At 36.6% G+C, this 11,882-nt stretch overlaps 1 non-coding gene across 1 annotated transcript; it reads right to left on the reverse strand.

Moving 5' to 3' along the window:
- Positions 1-9,571: 9,571 nt before the first annotated feature.
- On the reverse strand, positions 9,572-9,678 carry LOC145123118 (small nucleolar RNA R71). The gene has a single exon (XR_013714996.1). It is a non-coding gene; the product is annotated as a small nucleolar RNA R71 (small nucleolar RNA).
- Between the last annotated feature and the right edge of the window lie 2,204 nt (positions 9,679-11,882).

Here is an 11,882-nt window from a genome sequence, read left to right on the forward strand (position 1 = left end):
ATCTAACTAGAACTTTGTAGTATAGGTGCTTCATAATATGCTAGTTAGGATGAAACCTTGGAATAGTTAATATTTGCATGTATAATAGAGAAAACATATATCCAAGGTTTATAGGGTTGCATGTACACCATAGGAGTGTTAGAATGCTCAAAACCCAACAAATTCCCCAGTAAATTCCTAAATTAGAATTTTCTAAGAAAGACCCTCCTCTATGCAAGCTTCGAGATCTTATAAAACTAAAGATCTTCCAATACAAAAATTCTCCTAAGTCAAAAGTTAGAAGGAAAGTTCAGATGGTCAAATCCAAATGAAACCTAAGAAAGGATCACCATGTTCTATCTACCCTAGTTTCCTAAAGATTTATTCTGATGAAAGATCCTCCTACTTTTTAGATCAATTTTTATCTTTTTTATAAACCAAGGATCCTAACCATTTCAAGACTCTAATAAGATGATTAGCTATATTAGATTTTTAAGATCCTAAGAGTTTCTATAAAACCTAAATTCTTTAGGATCCTGATCATCTAGAGATCCTTAGGAAAATCTATTTCAATCCTATTTCTACAACCACACCAATCACGCATGAGAACAGATAAGCTCCAAAAGCATAAATATTGAACCCCACACAAAAAAAAATATTTTCTTACAAACCAAAATATTAAAATGTTTTTAAAATATATCAACCCTAATCCTATGCTTGGTCACCCCCAGCTGGGATCTTCTCTATCTACTTCTTCTCTTCCTCCTCTTTCTTATTCATCTTCTCTGTAGGATCCTGACCAACATTAGAAGGCTTGCCCGTAAGTTCAGCTGGGGTTTCATGCCAAGATGCCACATTCCAGGATCCTGCATTCTCCACGTCCTCCGCCAACTTGATCTTTTCCTCCCAGATGGCCTCAATAGCACTGCTTTTGAGCTCGAAAATTACCTCTTCGATATCCAGGGCATGATCTTCCTATCTCTCTCTATGCTTTCTCCTTCTCAGCCTCTTTACCCTCTTCATAAGATCCATGTTGATCCCCTCTTGATCCTTCAAGGCGTTCTCTACTCGTTCAACTCTGAGCCTTAGATCCTCATTGGATTAAGAGACATGATCAACAACCTATAAAAAATCATGGTAAGTAAACTAAAGTGAAGCCGAAAGGAGCTCGAAAGTACTTAGATATTGCGAGAAAGAGATTAGCTTCAACAGTGCCTCCTCTACTCCATGGTTCTCCAGGAAAAGATCATGGGACCCAACCGACTTCCTCTTCTTAGATCCCAGGGTCTTGATGGTCAGATCAATTGAAGACCTCTTTGAAGGAAGAGAAGACAATGCCCTTTCTTTCTTGACTATGAGCTAGGCTCCAGACTCGATATTAGCAAGGGTAAATAGGGCACTGGAGTGAATAGCCCTTGGATCCTGTATATAATAATGAAATTCAATAGATTCAGGATCCTTCAGATGAAACAAAGCAAAATAGGCAGACAAAGGATCCTTACCTATCGATATTGATCCAGTAGCGGATGAACTTTCTTGGAAGATGGGTTGATCAAACCTAAAAGATCTTTCAGCCTCAAGCAAAGCTAAAAAGCTTTCAACCTTTTCTTCAGTATCTTCAACAGCTGGAGCAATGTCCTCAAACTTGAAAGCTACATCAAAACATACAAAATAAGAAAATGTGAATTTCAAGATACTTGGTGTAATAGAATCAAATCCTACCCTTTTTCACCCAGGTTTTTGGCAAGAGATCTCCATTGGGGACAAAATGACGCCTCACAAAGAATTTTTTTTCTTTCCAGGTACCATCATTTTGTTTTGATTTTAGGATAAGATGTGATTTGTTGGTTTTGACTTTGAGTAGGAAACGAGAATTTTCGAAGGTTGAAAGATCATAGAGTAATTCAGACGATCGATCCTGAAGAGAATCTTCCACATCACTGGGATAGCTTGGATGTAGGAGATTTGGGTGACCTCAAAGAATTCTGAGATGATACCAGAAAAGGGTAAGTCAAACCCAAAGAAAAAGGGTACTCGGGGGAGCAAATCCAAGTGGGGGAGAAGAAATCTGACCGAGCCAGTGTCGGGAAGAGTGATGATGCTAGCACGAGAATGGAGCGCTTTCTTGCCCATTATCAATGAAAAAGAAATATTAGAAGAAAGGAGCAAGGGGTTTACCTTCAAGATAATTGATAACATCTGAAAGAGAGCTAGAAGAAGTAAAGAAGAATCGGGAACCGAAGTGCATTATTTATTCGAAGATCAAAGAAGAGAGAGAAGTGATTTGATAGATAATCATGCCTACATTAACAACTAGAATTCTTTCTGTTAGAATTTGAATTTCTATATCCGTTAGAATTTTGGAATCCTTATTTTTAAGTACATGATAAAATTACACTCTTTAAAATATTAGGAATTAATCCAAAATATTTTGCAGGTATAATTTGGGGAAAATTGTTAGGGGTGAAGATCCTGAACACTATCTAGGATCCTAGATCTTAAAGGATTTTAACGATCCCAAAACATACATCAGGATCTTGATTATTATCATTATTTCCTAACAAGATTAACGGCCATATTTCTTGTTAATTCTTTGTTTGTGCATAAATGGTCAATAAAAGATTCATCAATTCCTGAAATGCCAAGTCAAAGAAACGTGCAAATACTTATTCAATAGGATTCCGGGAATATTAGACTTCTAGTCATTTAGATTGGACTATAGATACACATGTATAATTCACACTACACACACCTAGAGTTTCTAAAACACTTGTATCCGTACTCATATATGTAACTTGCTATAAAATCAATAAAATTAAAAAAGACAGGTGATCATTATCACCCCTAAGCTTTTATGCCGGAGATCCTATCATGGAAAAAGGGATTTCCTTGTAAACCATTCGTGTCATTATGATATCAATTCGATACTCATAATAGCTACAACACCACAACCTCTCATACAATTTGGTTAATTATCATTTCATTGATTTTTGAACAAAACAGAAACCAACTGATTGCTTTTGGTTTGCAGCTTTTTTCTTCAGTTTTCCTGTAGTTTTCTCAATCTCTAGATCAATCTTTGGTGGTGTAACTGTACGTGAAGATCTTGGCATACAAACTATTAGCAAAACTGTATCCCCGGAAACGGCGCCAATTTGTTAAACCGCTGTCGCACACGATTTAAGAAAATAAAATTTCACTGCTCGAATGAACTAAAGGATAGCACAGGGAATCAGGGTCGAATTCAGAGAGACACAACCTAACAGTCAATTCCCTAACAAGTGCGGAAGTGTAATGATATGAAATTTCAGTTTATAATAAAGTCAAATCCAAACATAGAATCGATTTATTACTTGTTACTTGTTACCAGATTGTCAAAATAATTACAGATTTCAACAACTGATTAACTGGAATGATTAAACCCTAGATAGGTGATCAGAATAACAAGAATGAAAATTATACATTCATTAAGCACAAAACTAAAATGACTAAATAGAAACACACAATGAAAACCAAATCTGATGACTGATCGCATGAAAAGTACTAGTCTTTTGCAGAATTAAACACTAGGATTTAGCCAGACATGGCTAAAAACGAATCTAGAACAATTAAAAGAGACATTAAACTACTAAATCTTACTAATGTAACTGATTGTGATGATCCACAACCTTCATATTTTTAGAAAGTGATGAAAAGTGCATAAAATTGCCTACAGAAGGGTTGTTTGTCATCTGGGAACATCTTTGATCGTCTAGAGTTGAAACTGATAATAGAGGTTGAATTTATATACAAGCCAGTAGCTTCCGGAATAAGAAAACAGAAAATTCGACTGAATTTTTAGGAGACACGATCGGATTTTTAGGCTCTGATCTTATTTTGGCATAAATTGATTTTTTGACGAATCTGAAACTTCGAACACCTAACACGATCGGATTTGTATGGAAAATTACATTGAATTTTTGTGTTTTTCTACTTTTCCACAAACACGAAATTCGTTCAAAATTTGTCCAATTTCCAGAACATCTTGAATCTCGTCAATCGGAGTTACAAGTCATGAGATATGGTCAAAATACTGACAAGGGGTCAAGATAAGTTCCAAGCTCCATTTAGCTCCAATGCTCCATCAAATGCATCCAAATATGCTCCCAAAGTACCGATCCACTCGAATTATCTGAAAATAACATGAAAAACATGAGCAGTGTGGGAATTCTAACGAATCACATAAGCTGAACGTTGTTTTAGCTAATGCACATGAAACAACATAAAATATGATGCAAAATGTTAATAAAAACTATCCTAAAAGGTGCATAAAATGGATTCTATCAGATACGCTCGACAACCAGTTCAGGTTGAATATCTTGCACTCATCTCTAATTTGGACGAGTTTTACATGTATAAAGTTATTTAGATTATAGAGAATGTATATTATATCAAATGCTTCTTTTTAATTTGTAGTTATTAAATGCATTTTTTGACACAGGTACCCATGGGGAAGAGCAATATTGGAGTTGTCTTATAAACATTTGTATGTTGTCTTTGATAAGATTGAGGAGCATTTGAACCCTAGCTAACCAAGACTTGGCAATAGACCTACATATATTGTGCATGGATTTGTCTATCTATTTAAGTTATGTCTACTATCTATCATAAGAATTTTTATGCAAAAAGTATTGTAACATTATTATGTTTCTTAGTTGTTTTACATCTTTAATTTGTAGATTTAATCATGGAGACATTTCCCAATAGTAGGATATTTGGTACCCCTACACCGATTGTGATCCCTTAGACAGTTGCATAACTAGATGAGGCGTTTACTGGCTGATGATTGTGCACGTATGCTTGATGTTAATAATGTATGTATCTTAATCTTCCTTTTAATATATCATTTTCTATGAGAGAATAAGATATCATTAAGCTTTATTTAATGTTTTCAACAGCTTCCCCCCAACGAGGTGTTGTAGCCTACTCTGTAGATTTACCTGACATTTGATTCTGGTTTTTGTGTATGTTGTTGACAATTTCCTTATAACGATGTACTAAAAACAAGTTGATTTGACCCACCAATATTATTAAAATTTTTAGCATTTCTAATTTGGTACAAACATGACTAAGGGTACTTTATATCAGTAGTATCATACTCTTGACTACTTTTTTTAATAGCTTTGATATTAGATGTACTCTTAGACTTACCCTTACTTTTGACAGTTAACTTAGTCCTACTTGAAGATTTAGTTTTTGTTGAATCTATGGGAATCTGAGCATCATAATTTATGCTTGTATGACCGATCCTTAGGCAACGATTTCATTTTTTTTTTAAATCGGACCTTCAACTTGGGAGGGGATACGGTTATGATTTTGAGGATGTCTGACTTGTTGTTTATCCATCAGTGGTGGTAATACAACCATCATTTCATCAGGTTGTTTGTATTCAGCTGGAACAGGCACATGAAACACAACCTCTTTATATGATGATCAATATGTTTCCATTGTGAAATACGATGACACCCATTTATTGCAGGGTTGATATCTCAGTTCCTTGAATGCCGCCATAGCATGAGAATAAGGTATACCAGACAACTGCAATTACCCATATGTAAAGAAACGAGGTTCCAAGTTGACTACACATTTTTCATTTAGTCAATCAGTTCGTATCTATTAATATCAATCTGGTATACCCGAAAACCGGAGGATTTCTTGATCCTCCTTTCTATAACCTTCTCAGCATACTTAATAACATGTTTTTTTTTTCACTTTGAGCTATAAATATTGTCAAGAATAGTAAATTATGGTAAAATAGTTTGAAAGTACTATAATTTATATAAAGGTACTATAACGTCCCAAAAATTAAGACCAAAAATTTCAATTTTTAGAATAATAAAACCATCTTTCAAAACGTGTTCATAAAACCATGATAGAATCAAAGTATAACAAAAATATCCAAATACATCAGAGTCAAATTAAATATGGAACAATGTGGTGTGTTCGATGCAATCACCCCGAGCTCTTCCCGTTGGATCCGGAAGTACCTGAAACATAAACTGAAAACCGTAAGCATGAAGCTTAGTGAGTTCCCCAAAGCACCACATACCATACATATCAAACATATAACGGGCCCCGCCCGGCACCGGGCCCCGTTCGAAACAGATCTGTCAGAAATATGAGATGGGCCCCGCCTGGCATCGGTCCCGGCCCGGTATACATATAAACACATAAACACATGCAAGAATCACAAAGATAAATAACATACAATATACTCATCAGGCCCCGTCCGGTATACATATCAAATATGATACATGCAAGAGTCACGCAGAAAACTAGCATCCTAATCATAAAAAACCATAGGCTGGCATTGGTGCCTTCGACCCGCCAAGCATAGTGAGGAAACTCACCTCAAGCTGCTGAATATCTCAGATAAAGCTCGGACTGTCGATCCGGAAAAATCCCCGCGCTAGCATCATCAAATAATACCTAATTAATAATTGGACCACATCCCATTGCTGGAATCCTAGTCCGATTATCCAACACACAGGGTAAAAGTCCATTTTACCCTTTACTCACTTGGCCAACAAAATTTGAGGCCCAATCCAATAGCACAAAAAAGCCCAATATGGCCCAACTTCCTAATTAGGCCCAAAACCCATCATGGGCCTAATTCGAAGAAGGCCCAAGGCCTAGAAATGGCCCAAAAATCAGAAGGCTAATGGACCAATAGGGCCCAAAACTCTTCTAGTAGCCCAAAAGTGGCCCAAACCGAGAAAGTCAACCGAAGTCAAGGCTGTTGAGTACGCCCGATGTACTCAGGCTTACGCCCCGCGTTCAACCCTGATGGCCAATACGTGTAGTGTACAAGCTGGGTATGCCCAACATACGACACAGTTGACCACCTACACCAATAAGTGCATAAACGAGTAAGCCATCACGTCCAAGTCTCAGATCTGGTCCCTAATGACGTCTTAACACGTAAAGTTGGCAACTTTACTCCCATGCATGACTTAATGGGACCCAAAACTTAAATAGAACCATAATAACTTTCCTAACACATGCATGAACCAATATAACTCATAAAAATTTCATTTTTATGCAAAAGGGACCTCAACGGCGCTAAGATCTACCATCCATGGCTTCTGGAGTAGACCATACTCTCAAATATGGCTTAAAGGACCCAAAAATGCACAAATAAATCCCTAAATTGGATCTAGCATAAGGAACCTGATATTGCCATATTTATACACATTTTTAGGCAATATATTATTATATATTTTTCAATATTTTGGTTATTTGCAAAGATATTTGGTACTTATTGAATTAAATTGTATTTTGCAGCCAAAAGGGACACTCTTCAAGATAAAGGACTGAAATTGACCATAATTGGAACTTTGGAGGATTGAAGATTAAAAGAAGGAAATTTCGGCGAAAAAAACCCAACTCACGATGTGGCACTCAACCTCACGATGTGAGGAGGGTATTCTAGAAGATTAGCATATGGGAAGTCAGAATCCTTGTTCAATACGAATAACTACTGAGCTCACGATGTGAGATACCAATTCTCACGACATGAGCAACAATTTTACCAAAACTATAAATATTCCTTCACTCTTACGATTTTAGGAGGCTTTTATAGAGTTTTCTGGAGGAGATGTATTCTGAGAACCCGATTTTAGAGTCCAGAAAGTGCACAACACATCATTTTGAAGGAGAATTGCTTGGAGATTTATAGATTGAAGAACACATCATTACATTGGTTTGGTTTACTTTAATCATGTCAATTTATATTGAGATTGTGTTTATGTTTTCAGCCATGAGTAGCTAAATTTAGTTGCTTTCGTTTAGCTAGATGATACTTTTACTCTATGGTTTAGTTATCTAATGTATGGATTTTAATGGTTGGTTTTATGCTTGTGTTTGAGTATCATTACCTAGCATGGTAATATTTGTTACTTTGATTGCTTGAATTCAGGTTTTGTGTAACTTAGTGACCATTAAATTACATGACCTTTTTACTTAGTAGTTTAGTGACAATTAAATTGCTAGAGCTAGGATAGACCAAATCTTAGATAAGTGATAAAAGTAACTAATTTAGTTGTTCTGGAAAACATAAATTATGACCATAATTGTGTTTGTTTAGATAAATCTTACATAACCCATCTATAATTAATAACTAATTCTGTGTTTTGCTTATGTATGACCATACAAGGTAGTTCATGAATTGGTGAAAATATGAGTAAATTTGGGCTTGAATTTCTAATTGCATAATAATTGGTAACCAACTTTAATAATCCATAATTAGTAACTAACCATAGAGGAGAAGTGGATTCGAACTAAATGGAATTGTTTTTAGAATATTGATTAAAACAATTAGTTAAGAGTTTAAGCTTGTCTAAACTTGTAAAATCAGATAAAAAACCATTCTTAACTTTTGCTTGTTTTTAGATTAATCTATTAGTAGTCAGATTAGTAAATTAAATCCGTTCCTTGAGTTCGATACCCGACTGTTAGTGCTATATTATTTGCGAGAAGGTACAATGCCTTATGTCGTAATAGTTAGTTAAATAGTTGGTTAAAACTAGTGTAGGAAATTACGCATCAAGTTTTTGGCACCGTTGCTGTGGAACGGTTATTTTAGTTTATAATTTAACTGCTTTAGGTTAATCGATCATTTTTGTGGGGTTAAACCTGCAAAGAGTTAATTTTTAGCATTAGATTTTTTTTCTGAATTACTGAACTCACGACGTGAGCTCTTAAAGCTCACGACGTGAGCTCAGTTTTTTCGCGTTTTTGTTCATTTGTTCTTACTGTTTAGTTTATCTGCTTCCCCATAAGGTGGTATCATTACCACGCCGTGGTGAACGTTCAGTAGGAATTTTTTAGTAGTTTTTGTTTGTTTTTTACGTTTTTATTTGTGTCTTTGTTGCAGTAGTATATGACTCGTGGATCAAACACACCTTTGACACCACCACTTGAAGATACATAGTCAACTTTTTATAAAAATAAGGACAAGAACGTAGGAGAATCAAACACACGAAATAAATCACTATTCAAGGATCTAAAATCATTTTTTCGTAAAAAGAAGGACAAGCACATACGAGAATCAAGCAACACCCCGAAAGACGAAGGCACTTTTAAAGGCATTGAGAACACTCCTAATAAAAAGGAAACTGGTTACAAAATAGACAAAAGTACTGAACCAGAAAGCGAGCCAAAAGACAAAATAACAGACATTGCTGACATGATAATGGAGGCCTACACGAAAAGAATACGAGAGGACATCGGTCCTGGACTTGTGCAACCCACAATTCCTGTTACTTATACCTTCGAGCTTAAGGGACATATCCTTACCGCACTACAGGATATTACATTTTCCGAAAAACACTGTGAAGATGCATACAAGCACCTCGATGATGTCAATGACATAGCCGACTATTTCAACATTCCTAATGTTCCTCGAGAGACTGTCTTGTTACGAATGCTTCCGGTTACTTTTAAAGGAGCAGCTAAAGGTTGGTTGAAGGCACTTTCACCAGGTTGAATCACCACTTGGGCACAGATGCATGAAGAATTCCTCCAACAATTTTGCCCACCATCTAAAGTTTCTAAACTCAATAAAGCCATAGCTAACTTTGAGCAACAAGTGGGTGAGTCATTGTACGAGGCTTGGGAAGGATACAAAGGGCTAATAAGCGATTGCCCCCAAAATGACCTAAATGAGCAACAAGAGGTCCCGATTTTCCACGACGGGGTGAACGTCACTACGAGGCAACTTCTTGATTCACAACGACCTTTAACTAAGAAGAATCGCACTGAGATTAAAGAATTAATCGAACAATTTTCGGAGCATTCACGAGAATATCACAACCCTCGTAATGAAGGAACAAGGGGAATCGAGAATGGTGCATCAGAAGATATGGCGGCGGTAATGGCAATGTTAAGTAAAATGGATAGAAGAATGACCAAGATGGACCAATCCATACACGCGATACGTGTGGGTTGTGAACATTGCAATGGTCCACATTTGACGAAAGATTGCCATTTGGACGAGAACGGGAATAGGATAGCTCAAGTATATTACTCAAGTGGAGACCGCTATGATGAAGATTGGAGGAAGCCAAAGAAGGAATGGTTGCCCTATGATGAATACAAAAAGCAAAAAGAAGAGAAGTACAAGCAAAAGGCAAGAGGGTTTTATCTAAAAGAAGAACAGGTGCCCGAAACGAAAATGTATTTTGAAACAATGCTTGCCCACTTTGCAGCCGCATCAGAGAAAAAACATGATGAAACTGATGCAACAATGAAAGATCGGCTAGTTCTAATTCGAGATCAGCAAGCTTTACTTAGAAATCATCAAGCATCCATAAAGAATATTGAAGCTCAACTTAGGCAATTAACTACATTGGTTAACGAGCGGTTACCTCCTATAAACCCTGATAAGAAACCGCAACCACATGTCATGGCCATCATTACTGAAGAAGACACCATTTTTGAGTTCCTAGAAGCCTTTGAAGAAGAGACAAAGCAGCCCGAATCACATCCAAAGCGGATAAAAAGCAAAGACAATAATGTTTCTGAATTACTGACCTCACGACGTGAGGATTCAATCCTCACAGCGTGGGCCTAGTCTGGGCAGCAAAATTTTGCTTATGTTCGAGCTTATCAACCTCCTTTACCATTTCCTTCTTAAGCCAGAGTTCACCCACTGGAGCAAGAGTATATTAAATTCATGAAGCAAGTTAAGGGTATTCCTATCAATACTCCTTTTATTGAATCCTTGGCACAAGTACCTGAATATGCCAAATTTCTTCAAGACTTACTTGACACTTGCCAACAACTGGAAAATACCTCCAAGGCAGTCCTTAGTAAGCAGAGTTGCATGGTTATTATGGAGGGGATACCAAGGAAGATGGGAGATCATGGACGCCTTACACTTCCATGTGAATTCAGAAACAACTTGAAGACATTTGCTTTAGCAGATTCTGGAGCAAGCATAAATTTGATGCCCTATTCATTTTATCAAAAGCTCGACCTTCCAAAATTGAAGGCTACTAGAATGACGATTCATATGGCTAATCGTTGAGTGACTCATCCTCAAGGCATAGTTGAGGACATTTTGGTAAAAATTGGAAAATTTATTTTTCCAATAGACTTTGTGGTACTTGATATGAAGGAGAATAAAGATGTCCCATTTATCCTTGGACGCCGTTTGAACAAGCCAACTTTACATAACGTAGATGTCGAAGCTAAGGAGCTAGAAAAAGAAGAAGGGAAACCTGAACTTATTGTGGAAAATAAGGGGGTGAAACGGAAGCTTGAGGCAGGCGATTGTAAAGTGAAAAAGGAAAATTCTAAAAAAGCGTATCTTAGAATAATGCAAGCGTACAAGAAAAGGTGGAGGGAACAGAAGGTGCAAATGGTGATTGAAATTCCAAACAATACAATGTAGGGCGGCACGGAGTCCGGCTCATGACTCCAATAAAAGGAAGCGCTTCTCGGGAGGCAAGCCGAACTCGGTTTGCATTTTTCTTTTCATCTTCTTTTAGTTTTTGCGATTTTAGTTTTGCATTTTTATTAAGTTTTAGGATAAATAATCATCAAAATCTTTTTACTTTTTAAAGATAGTAAAAATCAAGTGTGGGGTTTCAATTTTAGAAAGAAAAAAATAGAGTTTTTTGTTAAAAAAAACCTTGATAACACGACGTAGGAATAGGTCCACCTCGTGATCAAATTACTTTTCCCGATTTTTTTAACCCGCTTTAAAGGTCACGACGTGAGGTTTAACCCTCACAAAGTGAGCCATAAAAATACGGGGGGCGGGGGGGACCAGTTTAAACAAAGAACAATCACTTTGACTCTCACTGTTACACCACTCGCATGAACAGCCAAGTTTTGTCCCCACACTGGATTTGTCTACG

This window comes from Lactuca virosa, chromosome 6, assembly GCF_052849685.1.
Source record: "Lactuca virosa cultivar CGN04683 chromosome 6, Lactuca_virosa_CGN04683_v6, whole genome shotgun sequence".
Lineage (NCBI taxonomy): Eukaryota > Viridiplantae > Streptophyta > Magnoliopsida > Asterales > Asteraceae > Lactuca > Lactuca virosa.